Genomic DNA, 27,371 nt, shown 5'->3' with positions numbered 1-27,371 from the left:
CACTTCGACTCTCAAAATGTTATCAGTAAACTGTCGAAGTATTCGTAGCAAAATTCCCAAATTTACTGCCCTCCAGGGAAGTTCCCGCCCTCAGTTTATTCTTGGGACCGACAGCTGGTTGAAATCCGAAGTGGAAAGCTCTGAGATATTTAGCGTGTCGTGGAACGTATACCGGAAAGACAGATTTAGAGGCCGTAGGAGGGAGAGCATTCATTGCAGTTGACAAAAATATTGTCTATGTCGATGTCGCTGCGGAGTGTGACAGTGAAGTTATCTGGTCGCGTACGTATAACAGGTGTACGTGAAACCACGTTAATTGCTGGATGTTTTTAACGGCCACTCCATTCCGCTGTGACAGTTCTAGAGTCATTCAAAGAAAGTCTACAGTCAGAAGATACCCAGATCATACAATGATAGTTGGAGGCGACTTTAACCTAATGAGTATAAAAATTGGAATGTCTACGGGGGGCGGGGGGGGGGGGGTTTGCAGGGCTGCAGACAGTCATGCGAAATACCTTTGATCACGTTTTTTGTTTTTTGAAAACTGTCTTGAGGAGCTAGCGCGGTAGCTCACACGCAGTGGAAATATCTTAGCCCTTGTAACTACAAATAGGCCGGATCTTATCGACAATGTCAGTATAGAAACAGGAATTAGCGGTCATCTCACTTAGACAGTGAATTGAAATCTGGTAGTTCCAGTCAGATGGAAGTAGAGGGATTATGGGCAAAGTTCAAGGAGATTGTAAATTGTGGTCTGCAGAGTTACGTGTCTAGTAAGTGGGTGAAAGGACGGTAAAGACCCACCATGGTTCAATAACGAAATTCGGAAGATCCTGAGGAAGCAGAAGCTGTTACACACTCGATTTAAAAGAGAACTCACATACGACGACAGACAAGTGTTAGCAGAGTTTCCTGAGTGTGTGCAAAGAACGCAACTACTACCATTGTCATACCTTAGCGAAAGATCTGGCAGAAATCCCAAGAAGATTGTGGTCCTATGTAAAATCACTAAGCGGGTCTAAGGCTTCCATTCAGTCTCCTGTTGGTCAGTCTGGAGTGGCAGTTGAAGATAGCAGAACGAAAGCCGAAATTTGAAATTTCGCTTTCAAGAAATCTGTCACGCAGGAAAATTGTTCAAAAATACCATCATTTGACCATCGGGCAGACTCCCGTATGGACGACATAGTAATAAGCATCCCTGACGTAGAGAAACAAATGAAAGATTAGAAAGCAAATACGGATGGAACCCAGTTCGGTTTTACGTGGAGTACTATACGGCATTGGCCCCTTACCTAGCTTGCATTTATCGCGAATCTCTCACCCAGCCCAAAGTCCCAAGCCACTGTGAAAAAGCGCAGTTGACTCCTGTGTATAAGAAGGGTAAAAGAAAGGTCCATCAAAATTGCAAACCAATATTCCCAAATTAGGTTTGCTGCAGAAACCTTGAACATGTTCTCATTTCGAATATAATAAATTTTCTTGAGGCTGAGAAGCTGATGTCCACGAATCAGCCTGATTTTAGAAAGCATCTTGCGAAACTCAGCTTGCCCTTTTCTCACATGATATAGCGTACTGCGAACTATGGATGAAGGGAAACATGCAGGTATCATCAGGAGTGCCCCAGGGAAGTATAATAGGATCGCTGTTGTTATCTACACTACTGCACATTAAAATTAATACACCACGAAGATGACGTGTTACAGACGCAAAATTTAACCGGCAGGAAGAAGATGCTGTGATATGCAAAATTATTAGCTTTTCAGAGCGTTCACACAAGGTTGGCGCCGGTGGCGACACCTACAACGTGCTGACATGAGGAAAGTTTCGAACCGATTCCGCATACACAAAGAGCACTTGACCGGCGTTGCCTGGTGAAACGTTGTTGTCATGCCTCGTGTAAGGAGGAGAAATGCGTACCATCACGTTTCCGACTTTGATAAAGGTCGGATTGTAGCCCATCGCGATTGCAGTTTATCGTATTGCGACATTGCTGCTCGAGTTGGTCGAGATCCAATGACTGTCAGCAGAATGTGGAATAGGTGGGTTCAGGAGGGTAATACGGAACGCCTTGCTGGATCCCAACGGCCTCGTATCAGTAGTAGTCGAGATGTCAGGCATCTTATCCCGCACGGCTGTAACGGATCGTGTAGCCACGTCTCGATCCCTGAGTCAACAGATGGGGACGTTTGCAAGACAACAATCATCTGCACGAACAGTTCGGCGACGTTTGCAGCAGCATGGACTATCAGCTCGCAGACAATGGCTACGGTTACCATTGACGCTGCATCACAGACAGGAGCGCCTGCGATGGTGTACTCAACGACGAACCTGGGTGCACGAATGGCAAAACGTCCTTTTTTCGGATGAATACAGGTTCTGTTTACAGCGTCATGATGGTCGCATCCGCGTTTGGCGACATCGCGGCGAACGCGCATTGGAAGCGTGTATTCGTCATCGCCATACTGGCGTATCACCCGGCGTGAAGGTATGGGGCGCCATTGGTTACACGTCACACAAAATAAACATTCAAAAAATAAAAGTTAAAAGATAAATCTTAAAATTAGAACTCTTGTTCGCACTGACGGCGCTTTGAACAGTGGACGTTACATTTCAGATGTGTTACGACCCGTGGCTCTACCCTTCATTCGATCCCTGCGAAACCGTATATTTCAGCAGGATAATGCACGACCGCATGTTGCAGGTCCTGTACGGGCCTTTCTAGATGCAGAAAATGTTGGACTGCTGCCCTGGCCAGCACATTCTCCAGATCTCTCACCAATTGAAAACGTCTGGTCAATGGTGGCCGAGCAACTGGCTCGTCACAATACGCCAGTCACTACTCTTGATGAACTGTGGTACCGTGTTGAAGCTGCATGGGCTGCTGTACCTGTACAGGCCATCCAAGCTCTATTTGGCTCAATGCCCAGGCGTATCAGGGCCGTTATTACGGCAAGAGGTGGTTGTTCTATGTACTGATTTCTCAGGATCTATGCACCAAAATTGCGTGAAAATGTAATCACATGTCAGTTCTAGTATAATATATTTGTCCAATGAATACTCGCTTAACATCTGCATTTCTTCTTGGTGTAGCAATTTTAATGGCCAGTAGTGTAGTTTATGGAAATAAACAAATATTTTATAAGTGGGTGGTTGTAGTTCTCTGTATTTACCTTGAAGGGAGACTTTAACTCTAGAAAGAGTTTTTGTGAGGTCTACCATTGGCGAACGTATTCTTTAACATTCCAGTACTCACGAATACGAGGCACACGATTGCGAAAAGTGCCTCGATCTCCTGAGGGTTGAGAGAGAGACTGTCGAGAGTGATGGGAGGGATGGGAATGGTTGGGAGGGGGAAGGGGAAGGGGAAGGGAATGAGTTTCGAGAACGGCCGCAGGCGGCACCACACGAGCGCGCCCTCTGCGGGACATTGAGCGGGCGCGGCCGCGCGCGACCTTGGCACAGCAGCCGATTGCAGCCTGCTGCCTCACTTGCATTGATTTCCGGGGACGCCACCCCACTCCCGACCTGCTGTTGGCGTGCCGGGATTTGACACGTGCATGTTATCAATAAGTGCGGGACGCTCTTGCACGTAGTGGACATACGCTGTTTTATCGTGTGGTCTGCTGTAACGTGCCGAACACGCTGCTGTAAAATATCTGTAGAAGGTTACTCCAAACGACTGAAGTGGTTTCAGGAACGCACGGTAGGGGTGAAACTGAAAAATTTTTCCAAAAGAAAATCCGAATGTTGCTTCGAATAGAAAGTGCTTTGGCCCGACTTGCGAGATGAGTTAGGTAACCAGTCAGGAGAAAGAGGGGGTACAATTTAATTTTAGGAGATAAAATAAGTTATGACATACTTTGGTATCGAAAGCATACAGTTCGTTAAAGAGGATTTGCTTTTCACAGTGTTTTTCCGTAGATGCCAAAATCAGATATCTAACCGAAAGTTTACTGGTTTATGTTGAACGCATCCATAATATTTCTCATACCAATGATTCTCAAAGTACGTTATGCGGATGTATCACTACGGAATTCAATTATTTCCACGTAACAAATGAAACTGGAAACTGACGAATGGTTCAAATGGCTCTAAGCACACATTACAGAAAAAGCTCCATCTGCACTACTCCTGTCCCTGGCAACATTCCCTTAGCTCACTTCCTGCGCCCCAATATAAAAACAACCAAGTTAAAATGTATGCACTATACTTAGGTGTACTGTTTGTACATCACGATCGAAAGGAACTAAATACATTGGTTGCTAACGTCTTCACTTCCTTTGGTTGGTAGTCATATGCGGCTGCAGGATCAATAATGGTAGTCTCTTCTTACGCACTATACTTCGGTCTAATGACTATAAATCATGATATAAAGGAAATAAACACATTGGTTTCTAATGCCTTTATTGCTTTTGGATGATAATCTTATGTGCTTATAGGATCAATAATGGTGTCTGTTCTTCCAGACATCGAATGAACAAAAAAAAAAAAAAGAAAAAAGGCTCTGAGCAGTAAGGGACTTAACATCGGAGGTCATCAGTCCCCTAGCCTTAGAACTACTTAAACATAACTAACCTAAGGACATCACACGCATCCATGCCCGAGGCAGGATTGGAACCGGCGACCGTAGCAGCAGCGCGGTTCCGGACTGAAGCGCCTAGAACCGCTAGGCCACAACGCCCGGCGGAAACTGACAGTACAACTTTTCGGGAACGTATTAAATGTATCTATTAATTGACAGACTGTATACTACCAAGTACTGCATATGCAAACACTTTTGCAACGATGCAGAAATGTCACATCTAATGCACTATTGGCCTATAAAAGTGCAATGCTATGAAGGCGACATGCCGCGTGGGATTAGCCGAGCGGTGTGGGGCGCTGCAGTCATGGACTGTGCGGCTGGTCCCGGCGGAGGTTCGAGTCCTCCCTCGGGCATGGGTATGTGTGTTTGTCCTTAGGATAATTTAGGTTAAGTAGTGTCTAAGCTTAGGGACTGATGCCCTTAGCAGTTAAGTGCCATAACATTTCACACACATTTGAACATTTGAAGGCGACATCCAACAAACGTCAAATCGACATGGTTATACACGGCACAGTCACATTAATGTGACCGCCGTCTATCTCCAATGTCAACGTGCAATAACCACTCAACGACGCCAGGAACCAGCACTAGCAGTGGAGGATATGTAAAGCGTGTCAGGGGGACGCGGAAAACAGTGCAGTCGTTGTCGTAATGTGGAAACGGAGCGATTTATCTTACGTCCAAAAGGGCTCGATCATTGGCTTTCGGGCCAACGGCGAAGCGTTTCCGAAACGACTGAGTTTGTGAACTGTTTGTGTGCCGCCGTGGTTAAAGCGTACCGCACAAGGCAAAATGACGCTATCTATAACCGCCGCCGTGGCAACTGTGGTCCACCACGGGCCATAGATGACAAGGGTGGACGACGGCTGCGGAGTTGTGTACGGGTGATAGTCTCCTCAACGACCGTTCAGTGAACGTTGCTGCAGGCATCTTGTTGATGCAGCAATGCTGACTGCCGTTCACTGGCGACGAAAGCTGGAATTTGCACACCAATACCGGAGCTGGACATCCACTGGGTGGCGACAAGCGGCCTTGACAGATGCTGGTTGGCGAAGTAAGTGTGATTTCAGCTGTGCCGCAGGGGAGTGTCGTAGGACCGTTGCTATTCACAATATACATAAATTACCTTCTGGATAACATCGGAAGTTCACTGAGGCTTTTTGCTGATGATGCTGTGGTATATCGAGAGGTTGTAACAATGGAAAGTTGTACTGAAATGCAGGAGGATCTGCAACGAATTGACGCATGGGATAGGGAATGGCAATTGAATCTCAATGTAGACAAGTGTAATGTGCTGCGAAAACATAGAAAGAAAGATCCTTTATCATATAGCTACAATATAGCAGGTCAGCAACTGGAAGCAGTTAATTCCATAAATTATCTCTCTGAGTAGGCATTAGGAAAACGGAATGACCGTATAAAATTAATCGTCGGTGAAGCACATGCCAGACTGAGATTCATTGGAAGAGTCCTAAAGAAATGCAGCCCGAAAACAAACGAAGTAGGTTACAGTACACTTATTCGCCCACTACTTGAATACTGCTCACTGGTGTGGGATCCGTACCAGATAGGGTTGATAGAAGAGATAGAGAAGATACAACGGAGAACAGCGCTCTTCGTTACAGAATCATTTAGTAATCGCGAAAGCGTTACGGAGATGATAGATAAGCTCCAGTGGAAGACTCTGCAAGATAGACGCTCAGTAGCTCGGTACAGGCTTTTGTTGAAATTTCGAGAACGTACCTTCACCGATGAGTCAAGCAGTATATTCGTCCCTCCTACGTATATCTCTCGAAGAGACCATGAGAATAAAATCAGTGAGATTAGAGCTCACACAGAAGCATACCGACAATCTTTGTTTCCACGAACAATACGAAACTGAAATAGAAGAGAGAACCGATACAGGTACTCAAGGTACCCTCCGCCACACACCGTCTGGTGGCTTGCGGAGTATGGATGTAGATGTAGATGTAGATGAGTGGTTGGTGGATCACGTCGTCCATAAACAGCCCTTTTCAATCTATCGCAGGCATGTTGGATAGGGTTCGTATCTGGAGAACATGCTGGTCACTCTAGTCGAGCGATGTCATTATCCTGAAGGAAGTCATTCACAAGATGTGCACGATGGGACCGCGAATTGTCATCCATGCCTCGCCAATATGCTGCCGATATGGTTGCACTATCGGTCGGAGGATGGCATTCACGTATCGTACAGCCGTTACGGCGCGTTCCGTGACTACTATCAGGGAACCTCCACCTTGCTGCACTCGCTAGATAGTGTGTCTAAGGCTTTCAGCCTGACCGGTTTGCCTCCAAATACGTCTCCGACGATTGGTTGAAAGCATATGCGACACTCATCGGTGAAGAGAACGTGATGCCAACCCTGAGCGGTCCATTCGGCATGTTGTTGGACCCATCTGTACCGCGCTGCATGGTGTCGTGGTTGCAAAGCTGGACTTCGCCATGGACGTCGGGAGCGAAAGTGCGCGTCATGCAGCTTATTGCGCACAGTTTGACTCGTAACACGAAGTCCTGTGGTTGCACGAAAAGCGCTATTCAATATGGTGGCATTGCTTCAGGGTTCCTCCGAGCCATATTCCATAGGTAGCGCCCATCCACTACAGTAGTAGCCCTTGGGCGGCCTGAGCGATGCATGTCATCGACAATTCCTGTCTCTCTGTATCTCCTCCATGTCCGAACAACATCGCTTTGGATCACTCAGAGACGCCTGGACACTTCCCTTGTTGAGAGCCCTCCCTGGCACAAAGTAGCAATGCGGACGCGATAGAATCGCGGTATTGACCCTCTAGGCATTGTTGAACTACAGATAACACGAGCCGTGTACCTCCTTCCTGGTGGAATGACTGAAACTGATCGGCTGTCGGACCCCTGCCGTCTAATAGGCGCTGCTCATGCATGATTGTTTTACATCTTTGGGCGGATTTAGTGGCATCTCTGAACAGTCAAAAGGACTGTGTCTGTGATACAATATCCACAGTCAACGTCTGTCTTCAGGAGTTCTGGGAACCGGGGTGATGCAAAACTTTTTTTGATGTGTTTATTTTTAGTAAGTAGCTGGGGTAAGGTCCAGAACCCTTAGTCGGAAGGAAGTACGTCATTCATATTCTTTATTTTGTGTTAGGAAGAAACTGGTAGGTTCTCCTCCCTGTTTCTGACCTGTCCTGGATTTCTTGCTATTCTCTATCAATAAATGCTTTTATTTCCTTATTCGATACGGCTCTTGTGCTCAGTATCTGCTTTACCTTATCGTATTCGTGTTTTTGAGTCAATATTGCGCACCTCTCGTTCTTACAGTATGGTATAGAGATGGAAAGCCTAATATCACCAGCAACGCCTCAGTCGGTGTTGTTCGGTACGCGACTGTCAGGCGCAGGAGTACAATCCTCTGTGCTCGCCTTATAGCCTGTGCTGTCCTTACCTTTCTCGCTCTGTGAGCCCAAACGTTAGCCCCCTTAGCCCACAATTGCGAGTAAGACTGCATTGCGTTACGTTCTTACTGCTTTTAGTGGCAGCTGAAAACTTCTTTGGCCAATGTTGGCTATTTGATTTAGGAATTTAATGCCTCTCTGGCAGACAATTTCTACATGTGCGTGGAAGTTTTGCTGTTCGTCGAGGTTAATTCCAAAGTACCTGTATACATCTTTTCTTTTCACAAGTTGGTCATTTATTCAGATTGTTTTGTCAGATCGTTCTCATTGGCAGTCAGCTAGTAGATATGAGTTCATTTTCATAAGGGTGACAACGCCTGCCCGCCATCACCGATTTCGCCAAAATCATTGTACGAGGTGCATTCAAGTTCTAAGGCCTCCGATTTTTTTTCTCCGGACTGGAAAGAGATAGAAACATGCGCATTGTTTTAAAATGAGGCCGCGTTTATTGTCAATACGTCCCAGCGATGGCAGCACCGTACGGCAGATGGAATTTTACCGCCAGCGGCGAGAATGAGAACTGTTTTAAATACTTAAAATGGCGACGTTTTCCTTACTTGAACAGCGTGCAATCATTCGTTTTTTGAATTTGCGTGGTGTGAAACCAATTGAAATTCGACAGTTGAAGGAGACATGTGGTGATGGAGTTATGGATGTGTCGAAAGTGCGTTCGTGGGTGCAACAGTTTAATGAAGGCAGAACATCGTGTGACAACAAACCGAAACAACCTCGGGCTCGCACAAGCCGGTCTGACGACATGATCGAGAAAGTGGAGAGAATTGTTTTAGGGGATCGCCGAATGACTGTTGAACAGATCGCCTTCAGAGTTGGCATTTCTGTGGGTTCTGTGCACACAATCCTGCATGACGACCTGAAAATGCGAAAAGTGTGATCCAGGTGGGTGCCACGAATGCTGACGGACGACCACATGGCTGCCTGTGTGGCATGTTGCCAAGCAATGTTGACACGCAATGACTGCATGAATGGGACTTTCTTTTCGTCGGTTGTGACAATGGATGAGACGTGGATGCCATTTTTCAATCCAGAAACAAAGCGCCAGTCAGCTCAATGGAAGCACACAGATTCACCGCCACCAAAAAAATTTCAGGTAACCGCCAGTGCTGGAAAAAATGATGGTGTTTATGTTCTGGGACAGCGAGGGCGTAATCCTTACCCATTGCGTTCCAAAGGGCACTACGGTAACAGGTGCATCCTACGAAAATGTTTTGAAGAACAAATTCCTTCCTGCACTGCAACAAAAACGTCCGGGAAGGGCTGCGCGTGTGCTGTTTCACCAAGACAACGCACCCGCACATCGAGCTAACGTTACGCAACAGTTTCTTCGTGATAACAACTTTGAAGTGATTCCTCATGCTCCCTACTCACCTGACCTGGCTCCTAACGACTTTTGGCTTTTTCCAACAATGAAAGACACTCTCCGTGGCGCACATACACCAGCCGTGCTGCTGTTGCCTCAGCGATTTTCCAGTGGTCAAAACAGACTCCTCAAGAAGCCTTCGCCGCTGCCATGGAATCATGGCGTCAGCGTTGTGAAAAATGTGTACGTCTGCAGGGCGATTACGTCGAGAAGTAACGCCAGTTTCATCGATTTCGGGTGAGTAGTTAATTAGAAAAAATATCGGAGGACTTAGAACTTGAATGCACCTCGTACATGTAGGGTTTGGCCAGAATGAAAGTGACAGAAGTGGCAGTTCCAATTAGCTAAGAGTTTAGAAAAAAAATTACATTTTAGTTATGGTTCGAGCCAGGGTTGTGCCATTTATATTAGTGTTGTTTTCAGCCAGCATTTGGCATAGCGACAAAAGTACAGAACGCTAATCCGAGGCTCGTGGGGACGAGTCCCTACGTAGAAATTTTTTTATTCTCAATTTTTACGCTACTTACACTAAAAACAAACCGTAATAATGCTCGATATATTCTGTTTATTAATATTTTCATAAAAAGCGTCAAAAGGAACGACAATGGAAAATTTGTGATTGCAAATATATGCCCAGGCAGGGATTGTAAAGTGTGCACCAGAACTTCGTGTATAAAATTAGAAATTTGTATTTGTTTGCAGTTGATGATTTACACGTGCTGTGCGAAAGCAGTAATTTTCTCACCATCATGCACTGCGAACCTATTGTTAGTGCTGCTCTGAGGTCAAAATGAAACTAACAGTATGCATTGTCCTATACGCTTTAATTACAATCTTTTCTTGTGAAGTTGTTTGCAGAGTCCTCGTGGAAGCTTTAACTACAATCCTTTCTTGGAAATTTGTTTGCAGTTCCAGATTTTCCTTCGCGTTTCTTTCTCATGCCTTTTACGAAGATGTTAATAAATACAATATAGTGAGCGTTATTTCTCTCTATTTGCTGAGTAGGTAATTTAAAGTTCTGTCACTTTCATTTCTGGCCATTTGCAGCATATACCATAAATCTGGACGAAATTTGTGATCATGAGTAGGCTCTTAAAAATCATAAGATTGCATCTGTACGACTGACCTACTAGTTGTTGTATTTGCCACATTTAATCTCAGCTATGGATTGTAAAGATGTGGCTACAGTCATACACCCGCGAAATTTGAAGCTAACTTCGCTAATTTTACTAATGGAGACATATTTTATTCTCCCATTTGTGACCGAAGTGTGTAAATGTATGCGTTTGGCTATCTTCATGAAAAAGAGGTAACCAGCCTTTGTCCAGTCAATACAGGTTGCTCTTAGTGTTGTCAAAAATTAATTTGTTTTTCATATACTTGCCGTGTTTTGAAGGTTATCGCGGTGTGTGTTCGTAATGATAATCATTAATAATCGTTAAATCTGAAGTAAATTCAGCTCTTAGGCTGCACAGACATAATGTTGATATCAAAATCCATTTCAAAAGTAAACTTTTAAACATTACGTAAATAGTTTGATGTATTCTGCTGTTGGCGTGATATTTAACACTTGGATCATTTATTAGAATGTACACCTATGTCTTGATTTGCTGCTAACTTTTGGAATGCCGCTATGGTTCCTATGAATTACAACCCTGGCGACCGGATTTTAGACTAAAATCTTCCTTCTTTTTTTTCTGATGTTGTCTCATTTTATTCGTGGACTTAAGAATTTCCACATGTGATATTTTACACGCTAAATTTCCGTATTGGTTAAATGTGATGTGCAAATGGTTTTTTCTGTGGTTTAGTCACTAGCGTTACTGTTTTTCTCAAGCATTTTGAGCTGGTAGAACGTTTTTCAACTCTGTTCGGCAATTTTATTCCAGACGCTCACAGACTGTGCTGTCTATTCTTATATTTCGCATTCACCCGCTCGTGAATTATTCACCAAGTGATGCCTGAAAGAGTTCTAGGGTCTACAATCTGCCCGTCGTTTGTTTTCATTCGTCGGTACCTTTCTAATGTTACGCAATATGTTTGTCTGCAACACAGATGGCCGCTAGTACTGCGCTCTCCATAAGCTGTGCGTCTAAGTTTGTCGCCTTCTTTGTAGAACATCAGCTTATTCTGAGGTAATTGCTCACTCCGACCTGATGGTAAACAAGTGTGCTTTACTTCGGTCAACACACATGTGTGGTGTGAACAGTTAGAAGTTCAAATTATGGTACGGGTGCGAAGTTGTCTGGCGCTTGAATCAGACGCTATATTTAGGGCGTGGACGACGTTTCTTTAGCGGCGTTTTGTACCGAGGCTAAACACTCTGATGAGGTTAATGACAGGAAAAAAAATTACGTCTTCTGGCCTGCACAACGCTAGGCGAAGTCAGCCATTTCAGCACACACATTGAGCGGATTGAGACTTATTTTTATTTCACGTGCTTGGCTAGTATGTTAGTAACATGTTCCATCTGTTCATGATAATTCGGGAATGAGCGCAAAGTTGTTGCGTTTAATTATGCTGCGTAAGGAAAAAAATTCCATAAAAATTCACAATTCAGTATAGGGGCATGTCGTTAGTTAGGTTTACACGGTTAACAGAAGTAGGTACAAATCTACTGTGGGAAAATGTATAAGAGTATCGACATAGCGCGCACTGCTGTCTCGTCAGAAACAAAGACTGCGGCTGTGTGAAAACACAGCAATTAGCCACTAATAGTTACCCCATTATTCTGAATAGAGCCATTAACAGGCACGTCGGGCATTAGGGCTAGTCATTACACCCAGCGTCTCACAGTAGTTTGCGTGGGTAGTGACGGGCTTAAAAACTGTCCTGTCTTGACAAACGATAACTAATTCATGAGCTCTCAATTGCAAAATATGCGAGTTTGCTATTCCAAAAATTAAAACTTCAAACCTATTTCACTGTGCTACAATCTTTTCCGTGTTATATTGGCAGCATGTTGCTAATGAGAGTCGTAAATCAGAATGAAAAATGCCGCCGGAGGATACTGCTCTGGCCACTTTTAGCTACTTTCATGATAGCGAAGAAACGATTTATACACTCCTGGAAATTGAAATAAGAACACCGTGAATTCATTGTCCCAGGAAGGGGAAACTTTATTGACACATTCCTGGGGTCAGATACATCACATGATCACACTGACAGAACCACAGGCACATAGACACAGGCAACAGAGCATGCACAATGTCGGCACTAGTACAGTGTATATCCACCTTTCGCAGCAATGCAGGCTGCTATTCTCCCATGGAGACGATCGTAGAGATGCTGGATGTAGTCCTGTGGAACGGCTTGCCATGCCATTTCCACCTGGCGCCTCAGTTGGACCAGCGTTCGTGCTGGACGTGCAGACCGCGTGAGACGACGCTTCATCCAGTCCCAAACATGCTCAATGGGGGACAGATCCGGAGATCTTGCTGGCCAGGGTAGTTGACTTACACCTTCTAGAGCACGTTGGGTGGCACGGGATACATGCGAACGTGCACTGTCCTGTTGGAACAGCAAGTTCCCTTGCCGGTCTAGGAATGGCAGAACGATGGGTTCGATGACGGTTTGGATGTACCGTGCACTATTCAGTGTCCCCTCGACGATCACCAGTGGTGTACGGCCAGTGTAGGAGATCGCTCCCCACACCATGATGCCGGGTGTTGGCCCTGTGTGCCTCGGTCGTATGCAGTCCTGATTGTGGCGCTCACGAGCACGGCGCCAAACACGCATACGACCATCATTGGCACCAAGGCAGAAGCGACTCTCATCGCTGAAGACGACACGTCTCCATTCGTCCCTCCATTCACGCCTGTCGCGACACCACTGGAGGCGGGCTGCACGATGTTGTGGCGTGAGCGGAAGACGGCCTAACGGTGTGCGGGACCGTAGCCCAGCTTCATGGAGACGGTTGCGAATGGTCCTCGCCGATACCCCAGGAGCAACAGTGTCCCTAATTTGCTGGGAAGTGGCGGTGCGGTCCCCTACGGCACTGCGTAGGATCCTACGGTCTTGGCGTGCATCCGTGCGTCGCTGCGGTCCGGTCCCAGGTCGACGGGCACGTGCACCTTTCGCCGACCACTGGCGACAACATCGATGTACTGTGGAGACCTCACGCCCCACGTGTTGAGCAATTCGGCGGTACGTCCACCCGGCCTCCCGCATGCCCACTATACGCCCTCGCTCAAAGTCCGTCAACTGCACATACGGTTCACGTCCACGCTGTCGCGGCATGCTACCAGTGTTAAAGACTGCGATGGAGCTCCGTATGCCACGGCAAACTGGCTGACACTGACGGCGGCGGTGCACAAATGCTGCGCAGCTAGCGCCATTCGACGGCCAACACCGCGGTTCCTGGTGTGTCCGCTGTGCCGTGCGTGTGATCATTGCTTGTACAGCCCTCTCGCAGTGTCCGGAGCAAGTATGGTGGGTCTGACACACCGGTGTCAATGTGTTCTTTTTTCCATTTCCAGGAGTGTATAAGTCTTTGGAAACACCAACAAAGATTTCTTCGTAAAACTGTACAGTAATGGGTAGCGCCGAAGGGAAGAAAGCTCCTAAAACTGTGAGAATGTCTGTGCAGTTGAGATATATTTACTGTCTTCCGTGTAATATTGTGTCGAACCGCTGTCTGATCAACTTGGGTTGCATTCAGCAAGAGACTGACTCAACCACTGTGGAATATGGCAGCATGAGTACTTCGAAAACTCCCCATTGACTGAAATCAATTCATGCAAACAGTTTGAAGCTGACAACTTGGCACAAGTAAATGGCCTGTTTAAGGCAGAAAAGTGTGTAGTGCTCTTCAGCTGCAACTGATGTATCCACAGAAATAGTTTACACTGGGCGACATCGTGGTCCGCCGGCCGGAGTGGCCGTGCGGTTCTAGGCGCTACAGTCTGGAGCCGAGCGACCGCTACGGTCGCAGGTTCGAATCCTGCCTCGGGCATGGATGTGTATGATGTCCTTAGGTTAGTTAGGTTTGATTAATTCTAAGTTCTAAGCGACTGATGACCTCAGAAGTTAAGTCGCATAGTGCTCAGAGCCATTTGAGCCATTTTTAGAACGTTATTTAAGTTTTCCGTGCTTTCCCTGCACCGCTTAAGAGAAAAAGGACATGAGCGGTTTCTTTCCTCATCCAAGTCCAGTTCGAGCTTATCCATCATCTGTAATTACCTCGCCGGTGAGTCAACATGAAACCCAAACCTTTCGTACTTCCCCGTATTGCAATGGAATTCGTGGCGGTATGCAACATGCACCTTTGCTGGCAAGCGTGGCTAATATCCTTATGGGTCATAATGTCCTTGTGTGTGTGCGTGTGCGTGTACGACCGCGCGCGCGTGTGTGTGTGAGAAATTCCATGTGGTTGATCTATTAAGGAGCGTGATGCAATTCCTGTGGCGCGCATAACACGTGTTCCGTAGTCGTCGTTCAGCTTCTTCCTCCCCTCCCCTCTCCCTCCCAACACCAAGATATGTTGAATTAACTTTGTGTCTATACCTAGTATGTTCACTGTTGTGGTTCCGTAAGCAAGAACTTATCAATGAGATAAATTTCCAGCGATCTTACGAGATATAATGTTTATCATGTCCGGCTCACTACGTACTACCTATGAACTTACATTATTGAAGTCCACATTATACGTAGTTAACGATTTATACATTTCGCGTGAAAATAGTTTCACAGCCGAATCGTCGTAGTACATAAAACAAAAATGAAATAAATATGTATAACAGCAAATGCGGGAAATTTACTTGTTTCAAGAAGTTTATTACGGCTGTGGACCCTGTTTCAACTAAATTATTTAATACTCATTGTCATCTGAGATAATGAAGCAAGAACTTTTTAATGGAACGATGTACTCTTTAACGGCGTTAGAATCTTATTTATACGAATAGTACATTGGTGTAAGGCTTGTTAACGTTGTCGTCGAAACGTCTCGCAAAAATATTCGAGAAACATGATAAAAGTGAAGACAATGCTGTGGGAATCGTCTATTGTCATATAAACGCCGCCAAGCGGTGCTCTCGCGGTAAGCTTCGCCTTGTATCAAGCCTTTCGATAGCATACTTGTTTCCACAAAAGTTCTCCACTTAAATATGAATTTGTACACGCATTTGAAGTGGTTTTCCTAGCCCCCTTCTGATAGACTAAAAGTTAGCACTTACTCGTTCCTTTTACAACAACCGTAACTGACTATCTATATCGTATAGAGCCAAGAGGAAATACGTTTTGTCTTACTAGCGCAGACCTTTCTCCCTGCTGCATATTACGACGGTTTAGCACATTTTTTCGGATACTTATACGAAAAATTTCAAAGCGAACATAAACGAGCGTTATATACTGTACTTGTCTTTTCAAGGTTTTTGGAATGTCATTAAAGTATATCGTTCCATTATAAAACCGTACTCGCATTAGTATCTCAGTTGATACAGCAGTAAAGCGTACTGGCTATGCAACAGTATTACGTGCCCCTTTGCCTACTTGCGTCTGTCTTTTGGTTTTATTGGTTCTCGGTTATAGTCGGATTCCTCAGGATCTGTCTTCTGTGTCTTTCCTCTATGAGGACTCTTCCCGGCTTGACGCATATAGGATGGAGGGACTGGTGACCTCATAGTATGGTCACTTTAACCCAATCAGCCCAACCCAATCCTCTTTCCGAGATTGTGACCTTCTGGATAGAAATGTATGTCTTATTTATATAAAGCGTGAAAAAAAAGACACAGATCGATTACAACATCAACTATGTTTATTTTTCGCATCTTCGGCAGAGCTTCCAAAGAGATGCAGTTTGGCTCCAGTGACACGAACCCTATTAATACTAGTTGAGATTGGACAAGGATGAGGGAGCAAATAATCAGTGACTATACTGAAAGAAACATGCTTGCATTTGCCTAGCATGATTCAAAGAAAACTCTTAAAACGTGAAATGGGTTGGGTGGACTCATATTTAAATACCACTTTTAACCCAAAGGCGTCCTAACTTCTGTGCCACTTCCCGGTAGAATTTCTAACATGCACTATGTGATCAAAAATATCCGGACACTTGGCGGAAAATGACTTAAAAGTTCGTGGCGCCCTCCATCGTCAGTGCTGGAATTCAGTATGGTGTTGGGCCACCCTTAGACTTGACAGCTTCCACTCTCGCAGGCGTACGTTCAATTATGTGCTACAAGGTTTCCTGGGGAATGGCAGCCCATTCTTCACGGAGTGCTGCACTGAGGAGAGGTATCGATGTCGGTCGGTGAGGCCTGGCACGAAGTCGGCGTTCCAAAACGTCCCAAAGGTCTTCTATAGCATTCAGGTCAGGACTCTGTGCAGGTCAGTCCATTACAGGGATGTTACTGTCGTGTAACCACTCCGCCTCAGGCCAGTGTAAACACTCTGCCTCAGGCCGTGCATTATAAACAGGTGCTCGATCGTGTTGAAAGATGGAGTCGCCATCCCCGAATTGCTCTTCAACAGTGGGAAGCAAAAAGGTGCTTAAAACATCAATGTAGGCCTGTGCTGTGATAGTGCCACGCAAAACAAGAAAGGGTGCAAGCTCCCTCCATGAAAAACACGACAACACGGTAACACCATCGCCTCCGAATTTTACTGTTGGCGCTACACTCGCCGGCCGCAGTGGTCTCGCGGTTCTAGGCGCGCAGTCCGGAACCGTGCGACTGCTACGGTCGCAGGTTCGAATCCTGCCTCGGGCATGGATGTGTGTGATGTCCTTAGGTTAGTTAGGTTTAAGCAATTCTAAGTTCTAGGGGACTGATGACCACAGATGTTAAGTCCCATAGTGCTCAGAGCCATTTTTCGCTACACACGCTGGCAGATGACGTTCACTGGGCATTCGCCATGGCCACACCCTGCCATCGGATCGCCATATTGTGTACCGTGATTCGTCACTCCACACAACGTTTTTCCACTGTTCAATCGTCCATTGTTTAGCTCCTTACACCAAGCGAGGCGTCGTTTGGCATTTACTGGCGTGATGTGTGGCTTATGAGCAGCCGCTCGACCATGAAATCCAAGTTTTCTCACCTCCCACCTAACTGTGTCATAGTACTTGCAGTGGATCCTGATCCAGTTTGGAATTCCTGTGTGATGATCTGGATAGATGTCGGCCTATTACACATTACGACCCTCTTCAACTGTCGGCGGTCTCTGTTAGTCAACAGACGAGGTCGGTCTGTACTCTTTTGTGGTGTACGTGTCCCTTCAGTTTCCACTTCCCTATGACATTGGAAACAGTGGACCTAGGGATGTTTAGGAGTGTGGAAATCACGCGTACAGACGTATGACACAAGTGACACCCAATCACCTGACCACGTTCGAAGTCCGTGAGTTCCGCGAAGCGTCCCATTCTGTTCTCTCGCGATGTCTAATGACTACTGAGGTCGCTGATATGGTGTACCTGGCTGTAGGTGGCAGCACAATGCACCTAATATGAAAAACGTATGTTTTTTTGTGATGTCCGGATACTTTTGGTCACATAATGTAAGTCAGATTCGTAAAGATTTTCAAGTGTTCGACTTTGCTGTGCGCGATAAGCCACTAGAGTCAACCACAACGGTGAAATATTTAACGTGTCTTTCGCAAAAATTTTAGATCGTACGGCTATATAAATCTTGTGGTTGGGGAAGTAAATGACAGTCAGAGAATAATTAGAATATCTTTTAGAAACTCTAATTGTGTCACAGAGGTTGCTTGCATAGCACTTGCGTTACATATCCCCTCAGTGTAGCTGCATTGGAATAGATTCGTATCAGTCGCGATTAACAAACAAGAAAAAAAAACACAAAAAAGAGCTGCATTTTTCCTGTGGTTTTGTTTGGCTTTAACGAGTATGTCACAAGTCAGCTCAAAAATCACCTGCAGGAGACTCTGAAAGAAACATGAAAATGCTGCACGATTTCTTTCGGAATTTTTTGAAGACGTAAGTACGTAGGACGATAAAAATAGGTAAATTAGGGCATTGCTTCCGCGCAGCATCGGGAATGGTGTAGGAATTGGAATTAATTATACTACCACACTATCTGTCCTCATCACACGGTGAGATAACTTGGGCAGCAGGAACGCAGTTGGAGTCCGTAAGTCTAACATCAGCGGATGTGGATTGCAAATTTGACACGACTTGGAGATTAGCTTAAATTGGTGAAGACTACGTTATGCAGTTTAGAAAAATATTCTTGGACCCCATTACGGAACTCGCACAACCTATGTAATGTGTAATGTCCGTCAGTTCATATTCTGAGTGAATATTTCTTAAAATCATCTAATTACACACGCCGAAAGCCACTGTGTGAGGCAGAGGGTGCTTCGTGCTAATATTGACCCCGCTGCACACCCCAATCTCGTTAATCTTATTGTAATGCTACCTACTCGAAATATCCGATAGAGGCAGCAGAGCTGTCGCATAGTCTTACTCAAATATTAGTTCTCTATATTTATCCAACAGGATTTCCCGAAATCAGCGTCTTATTTATACCAGTGATTCCCACTGAAGTTACCTGAGCATCTCTATTACGCTTTCACTTCGTCTAAAATGACCCGTTACACACCTCTGATACTTTCCATGTCCATCACCAGACCTACGTGACCAGGACTCTAACATACTGCAGCCATACTCGAGAATTGATCACACTAGCGTTTAGTATGCGCTTTCCGTTACAACATCCCATTCTCCCCAAAACGCTCCTTCGCCTTCCCTACTATTAATGTTACATCTTCGTTCTATTTAATAGTGATTAATAGTATTACCCTTATATATTTAAATGCACTTACGCACTCTCGAAGTGAACCACTTATCTTGTACCTTTCTCATATTGGTTGGCATTCTCCTGCATCCATCAGCATTTAGAGAGGCCTCCACTCAATCCACGAAATGGGAATACTGTCTAAGTCGTTATGAATTTCCTTGATCGCACGACAATGGCATCATTGTGTAGACATAAACCTCGTCAGGGAACAATCTGCGTTTCTTACTGCTTTCCGTAAATGGTTTATATACAGTCTACAAAAATGGCTCTAACAAGGGAACCTCCCCATCGCACCACCCTCAGATTTAGTTGTAAGTTGGCACAGTGGATAGGCCTTGAAAAACTGAACACAGACCAATCGAAAAAACAGGAAAAAGTTGTGTGGAACTATGAAAAAAATAAGCAAAATATACAAACTGAGTAGTCCATGAGCAAGATAGGCAACATTAAGGATAGTGTGGGCTCAGGAGCGCCGTGGTCCCGTGGTTAGCGTCAGCAGCTGCGGAACGAGAGGTCCTTGGTTCAAGTCTTCCCTCGAGTGAAAATTTTACTTTCTTTATTCTCGCAAAGTTGTGATCTGTCCGTTCGTTCACTGACGTCTCTGTTCACTGTAATAAGTTTAGTGTCTGTGTTTTGCGACCGCACCGCAAAACCGTGCGATTAGTAGACGAAAGGACGTGCCTCTCCAATGGGAACCGAAAAATTTGACCGCAAGGTCATAGGTCAACCGATTTCTCCACAGGAAAACACACCTGATATATTCTATACGACATTGGTGGCGGCATGTGCGTCACATTACAGCAATATTTGGTCGACCCGTCTAACTTGTACACTTGGCGAATGGGTAAAAAGATTCTTCTACCTTGCCCGATTTAGGTTTTCTTGTGGATGTGATAACCACTACCAAAAAGTGATGAAAACATAAGAGTTTGTCACGTAAACTGCAACAAATGAATGCAACAGTTTCAAAGTCGCACAGTTTTCCCTGTGCTCTGTCAAAACATATGATTTTAACGTTTTCAAATTTTTCCGTGTGTAGACCGTCAAATCCTGCATGTGTCCAAGCAAATCTGAACATCTCCAAGAATTTTGGAGAGCGAAGTTGATTATGTGTGAGTGCCTCAACTTTGATAATTGTCTCAAAATAAAAAATTAAACTTTTCACTCGAGGGAAGGCTTGAACTAAGGACCCCTCGCTCCGCAGCTACTCACGCTAACCACGTGACCACGGCGCTCCTGAGCCCACACTATCCTTAATGTTGCCTATCTTGCTCATGGAGTACTCAGTTTGTATATTTTGCTTATTTTTTTTCGTAGTTCCACACAACTACTTCCTGTTTTTTCGATTGATCTGTGTTCAGTTTTTCAAGGCCTATCCACTGTGCCAACTTACATCTACATCTACATCTATACTCCGCGAGCCACCTTACGGTGTGTGGCGGAGGGTACTTATTGTACCACTATCTGATCCCCCCTTCCATGTTCCATTCACGAATTGTGCGTGGGAAGAACGACTGCTTGTAAGTCTCCGTATTTGCTCTAATTTCTCGGATCTTTTCGTTGTGATCATTACGCGAGATATATGTGGGCGGTAGTAATATGTTGCCCATCTCTTCCCGGAATGTGCTCTCTCGTAATTTCGATAATAAACCTCTCCGTATTGCGTAACGCCTTTCTTGAAGTGTCCGCCACTGGCGCTTGTTCAGCATCTCCGTAACGCTCTCGCGCTGACTAAATGTCCCCATGACGAATCGCGCTGCTTTTCGCTGGATCATGTCTATCTCTTCTATTAATCCAACCTGGTAAGGGTCCCATACTGATGAGCAATACTCAAGAATCGGACGAACAAGCGTTTTGTAAGCTACTTCTTTCGTCGATGAGTCACATTTTCTTAGAATTCTTCCTATGAATCTCAACCTGGCGCCTGCTTTTCCCACTATTTGTTTTATGTGATCATTCCACTTCAGATCGCTCCGGATAGTAACTCCTAAGTATTTTACGGTCGTTACCGCTTCCAATGATTTACCACCTATGGCATAATCGTACTGGAATGGATTTCTGCCCCTATGTATGCGCATTATATTACATTTATCTACGTTTAGGGAAAGCTGCCAGCTGTCGCACCATGCATTAATCCATGCATTAATCCTCTGCAGGGGGGTGCGATGGGGAGATTCCCTTGTGAGCACTCTGGGGACTCAACTTCTGAGGTCATCAGTCCCCTAGAACTTAGAACTACTTAAACCTAACTAACCTAAGGACATCACACACATCCATGCCCGAGGCAAGATTCGAACCTGCGACCGTAGCGGTCTCGCGGCTCCAGACTGTAGCGCTTAGAACCGCACGGTCACTGCGGCCGGCTACAGTTTACAGTCAAGTGAGAAAACTGATGGGATACCTCCCAATATCGTATCAGATCTTCTTCTGCCAGCGTAGTGCAGCAACTCGACGTGGCATGGACTCAACAAGTCGTCGGAAGTCCCAGGCAGAAATGTTGAGCCATGCTTCTGTGGGCGTCCATAATTGCAAAAGTATTGCGGGTGCAGAATTTTGTGCACGATCTGATCTCTAGATTATGTCACATAAATGGTCGATGGATTTCATGTCGGGCGGTCTGGGTGGCCAAATCATACGCCGAAAGTGTCCAGAATGTTCTTCAAATCAGTCGTGAAGAATTATGGCGTGACCAGCTTGCACAGTGCCTTATTGACAACTTGGGACCATAGCTTCTTGGAGTCTGAGCCACACTCGATCCCTGCCATCAACACTTACCTACTGATATCGAGACGCTTCTTTCCAGGCCACGGTTTTGCAGTCGTCTAGGGTCAAAACGATATGGCCACGAGCCCAGGAGAGGCGCCGCAGGCGATGTCGCGCTGTTAGCAAAGCCACTCGCGTCGGCCGTCTGTTGACATAGCCCATTAACGTCAGATTCCGTCGCACTGTCCTAATGAATACGTTAGTCGCACGTCCCGCATTGCTTTCTGCAGTTATTTCACGCAGTGTTGCTTGTCTGTTAGCACTGACAACTCTACGCAAACACCGTTGGTCTCGGTAGTTAAGCGAAGGCCCTCGGCCACTGCGTTGTCCGTGGTGATATGTAATGCCTGAAATTTGTTATTCTTCCCACACTCTTGATACTGTGTATCTCTGAATAGTGAATTCCCTGACGAATTCCGAAATGGAATGTCTCGTACGTCTAGCTCCAATTACCATTCCGCGTTCAAAGTCTATTAATTCCCGTCGCACGCCCATAATCAGGTTGGAAAACTTTTCACATGAATCAACTGAGTATAAATGACAGCTCCGCCAATGCGCTACTGTTTTGAGCTTTGTGTACGCGATACTAACGCAATGTATATATGTGCATATCTCTGTTTCAGTGTATTGATAGCGTTAGAAGTTCTTTTACGCTTTCATCCTGAACACCCAGAAATAAGTTTGTCTGTGGTGATTATCCGTCGTCCAGTGTAGCGTACTGCATGCTATATATGTCTGGATATTTCTCCTTCTTAGCTGTAGCTCGTCGAGGTCAACTAAGGTAGAGTTCTGGAAAGTGTCGTCGTTGACTGACTGTAGGAGCATATAGTATGACATAGACAGAATTTCTATATGGTGAGATGGATGGAAGTTTGCTCCAAGATTAGAGAAACGAAAGTTAGTGCAGATGAGTAGGGAAAATAAACATGTAATGTTCCAATAAAGCCGGCCGGAGTGGCCGTGAGGTTATAGGCGCTACAGTCTGGAACCGGGCGACCGCTACGGTCGCATGTTCGAATCCTGCCTCGGGCATGGATGTGTGTGGTGTCCTTAGGTTAGTTAGGATTAATTTGTTCTAAGGTCTAGGCGACTGGTGACCTCAGAAGTTAAGTCGCATAGTGCTCAGAGCCATTTGAACCATTTGTTCCACTAAAGTATTAGTGGTGTACTGCCTGATAAAGTTACGTCGATTAAAAAACCAAGCCGTGACGTTGGAAAGCCATATCAAATGGAACGAGCACGTAAGATGGAGTCGACAACGGTTTATTGAGAGAAACCCAGCAAAGGTGTAACAAAAATGTATGGGGAAACACTTTATTTCCATGTTAGAGCTCATTTTATACTTCTTTTCATAATCGCAGTAATCAAGGGAAACAAACAGAACGTACAAGCACTGCATGATACGTATCTTACACGAAATGTTCACCATACTCTCTCGGTTACGGTATAAAACACGTTCCTAAATGCAATATTCGAAAGCCCCCCCCCCTTTAGCAACGATACATGCATCAACTCGCCGTCGCATTAAATCCTTGATGCGGTGATGTATACATGGAGCAATGCATATTGTTTCACAGCCTTTCACAGTATGGGCACGAAGACTTTGTGCATTTTGTACCTCGTTAACGTAGACAAGAGGTTTGAAATGCCCCCGTAAAGGAACATCTAATGGACAACGTGGAGGCTAAAGACTTGGTCCACCATTACCTATCCATCTGTCATGGAATCTGTTGTTTAGACGCCTACGGACATTGACACGGAAATCAGTAGCAAGTCCATCGTGCGTGACGTACACTATGTGATCAAAAGTATCCGGACACCTGGCTGAAAATGACTTACAAGTACGGGGGGCCCTCTATCGGTAATGCTGGAATTCAATATGGTGTTGGCCCACCCTTAGCCGTGATGACAACTTCCACTCTGGCAGGCATACGTTCAATTATGTGCTGGAAAGCTTCTTGGGGAATGGTAGCCCATTCTTCACGGAGTGCTGCACTGAGGAGAGGTATCGCTGTCGGTCGGTGAGGCCTGGCACGAAGTCGGCGTTCCTAAACATCCCAAAGGTGTTCTATAGGATTCAGGTCAGGACTCTGTGGAGGCCAGTCCATTACAGGGATCTTATAGTCGTGTAACCACTCTGCCACATGCCGTGCATTATGAACAGATGCTCGATCGTGTTGAGAAATGTATCGCCAACCTCGAATTGCTCTTCAACAGTGGGAAGCAAGAAGGTGCTTAAAACCTCAATGTAGGCCTATGCTATGATAGTGCCACTCAAAACAACAAGGGGTGCAAGCCCCCTCCATGAAAAACACGACCACACCTTAAAACCACCGCCTGCGAATTTTACTGTTGGCACTAAACACGCTGGCAAATGACGTTCACCGGGCATTCGCCAATCCACACCCTGCCATCTGATCGCCACATTGTGTACCGTGATTCGTCACTCCAAACAACGTTTCTCCACTGTTCAATCGTCCACTGTTTAGCTCCTTACACCAAGCGAGACGTCGTTTGGCATTTACCGGCGTGATGTGTGGCTTATGAGAAGCCGCTCGAGCGTGAAATCCAAGTTTTCTCATCTCCCGCCTAACTGTCATAGTACTTGCAGTGGATCCTGATCCAGTCTGGAATTCCTGTGTGATGTCTGCCTATTACACATTACGACCTCCTTCAACTGTCGGCGGTCTAAGTCAGTCAACAGACAAAGTCGGCCTGTACGCTTTTGTGGTGTACGTGTCCCTTCACGTTTCCACTTCACTATCACATTGGAAACAGTGGACCTAGGGATGTTTAGGAGTGTGGAAATCTCGCGTACAGACGTATGACACAAGTGACATCCAATCACCTGACCACGTTCAAAGTCTGTGAGTTCCGCGAAGCGTCCCATTCTGTTCTCTCGCGATGTCTAATGACTACTGAGGTCGCTGATATGGAGTACCTGGCAGTAGGTGGCAGCACAGTGCACCTAATATGCAAAATGTATGTTTTTTGGGGTGTCCGGATACTTTTGATGACGTATGTTATATCTTTTGTCCTACACGTAAAGGCATATGTTCTAGCAGGATAGGTAGAGTATTCTCTAAGAAAGCGTTTCTCCGTTGAGCCTCAGTGGACGAACGTGCACCAACAATGCTGGCCCAAGGGATACATCAGCGCATCAGGAATTTAATGCGATGATGAATATATCCTTGCTAAAGTAGGGAATTTTCAGCGTATCATTTAAGAAAATGTTTCATACCGTAACCAAGTGGGTATCATATAAGAAAACGTTACATAAATGCTGTTACGTTCTGTTTCTGTGTGTCCCCCCTGATAAATGCAATTACGAAAAGAAGTAGAAAATGTATTGTAACACGAAAATAAAGCGTTTACGGACCCATGTCCATCTAAGTATTTTCTTCGCCGGCCGGAGTGACCGTGCGGTTCTAGGTGCTACAGTCTGGAACCGCGCGACCGCTACGTTCGCAGGTTCGAATCCTGCTTCGGACTTGGACGTGCGAGATGTCCTTCGGTTAGTAAGGTTTAAGTAGTTCTAAGTTCTAGGGGACTGATGACCTTAGAAGTAAAGTCCCATGGTGCTCAGAGCCATTTTTTTATTTATTTTTTCTTCTTCTACGTCCGAGGAATGTTCCTTGAAAGTTTAGCCATTCTGTCTTTTTGCAGCCTGCAGAACGCTAATGTTATCCTTTCTTCAGTGCTTCTCGAATGTTTTGGATCCCCAAAACGTAGGATTAAAGGAAGATGTCGAAGCAATTCAAAAGTTTGCTGCAATATTTGTTAGCGGTAGGTTCGATCAACGCCCGAGTATTATGAGAATGCTGTGTGAAATCAAGTGAGAATCCTCGGAGGGAAAAACATGTCAAGACCCGGCGTTTGCGCCGACTGCAGAACCATTGTACTGCCGCCAACGTACATACCGCGCAAGGACCGCGAAGACAAGATACACTGAAGCGCCAAAGAAACTGGTATAGGCATACAGAGATGCGTCAACAGACAGAACGCGCGCTGCGGTCTGCAACGCCTATACAAGACAACAAGTGTAGATCGGTTACTGCTGCTACAATGGCAGGTTATTAAGATTTAAGTGAGTTTGAATGTGGTGTTATAGTCGGCGCACGAGTGATGGAACACAGCCTCTCGGAGGTAGCGATGAAGTGGGGATATTCCCGTATGACCATTTCATGAGTGTACCGTTAATGTCAGGAATCCGGTAAAACATCAAATCGCCGATATCGCTGCGGCCGGAAAAAGTTCCTGCAAGAACGGGACCAACACGACGGAAGAGAATCGTTCAACGTGACAGATGTGTAACCCTTCTGCAAATTGCTGCAGATTTCAATGCTGGGCCATCAACAAGTGTCAACGTGCGAACCATTCGATGAAACATCATCGATATGGACTTTTTTAGCCGAATGCCCACTAGTGTACACTTGATGACTACACGACGCAAATCTTTACGCCTCGCCTGAGCCCGTCAAACCGACAGTGGACTATTGATGATTGCAGGTATGTTGCCTGTTCGGACGAGTCTCGTTTCAGATTGTATCGAGCGAATGGACGTGTACGGGTATGGAGACACCCTAATTAATCCATGGACCCTGCATGTCAGCAGGGGACTGTCCAAGCTGGAGGAGGTTCTGTAATAGTGTGGGGCGCGGGCACTTAGAGTGATATGGGGCCCCTGATACGTCTAGATACTACTCTGACAGGTGACACGTACGTGAGCATCCTTTCTGATCACCTGCATCCATTCATGTCCATTGCGCATTCCAATGGACTTCGGCAATTCTAGCAGGACAATGCGACACCACACAGGTCCAGAATTGCTACAGAGTGGCTCCAGGGACACACTTCTGAGTTTAAACGCTTCTTCTGGCTACCAAACCCCCCAGACATGAACATTATTGAGCATATCTGGGATGCCTTGCAACGTGCTGTTCAGAAGAGATCTCTACCCCCACGTACTCTTACGGATTTATGGACAGCCCTGCAGAATTCATAGTGTCAATTCCCTCCAGCACTACTTCAGACATTAGTCGAGTCCATGCCACGTTGTTTTGCGGCTCTTCTCCGCTCTCGCGGGGCCCCTACACGATATTAGGCAGGTGTTCAAATGGCTCTGAGCACTATGGGACTTACCTTCTGAGGTCATCAGTCCCCTAGAACTTAGAACTACTTAAACCTAACTAACCTAAGGACATCACAGACATCCATGCCCGAGGCAGGATTCGAACCTGCGACCGTAGCGGTCGCTCGGCTCCAGACTGTAGCGCCTAGAACCGCGCGGCCACTCCGGCCGGCATTGGGCACATGTACCAGTTTATTAGGGTCTTCAGTGTAAATTGGGTCTCGTAACGAGGCATAAACGCAGTCTTTTCTCCCATGCTTCATTCGCGAGTAGAACAGGAAAAGGAATGGCTAGTAGTACTACAAGGTAT

At 45.7% G+C, this 27,371-nt stretch overlaps 1 protein-coding gene across 5 annotated transcripts in view; it reads left to right on the top strand.

Moving 5' to 3' along the window:
- The window catches only part of LOC126185146 (transcription factor CP2), an 838,084-nt gene that overhangs the window by 467,200 nt on the left and 343,513 nt on the right, over positions 1 to 27,371 (top strand). The window lies entirely within an intron of this gene.

Source organism: Schistocerca cancellata, chromosome 4, assembly GCF_023864275.1.
Source record: "Schistocerca cancellata isolate TAMUIC-IGC-003103 chromosome 4, iqSchCanc2.1, whole genome shotgun sequence".
Lineage (NCBI taxonomy): Eukaryota > Metazoa > Arthropoda > Insecta > Orthoptera > Acrididae > Schistocerca > Schistocerca cancellata.
Note: the sequence above shows the minus strand (reverse complement) of the source record. Positions and strands in the feature narration are given on the sequence as shown.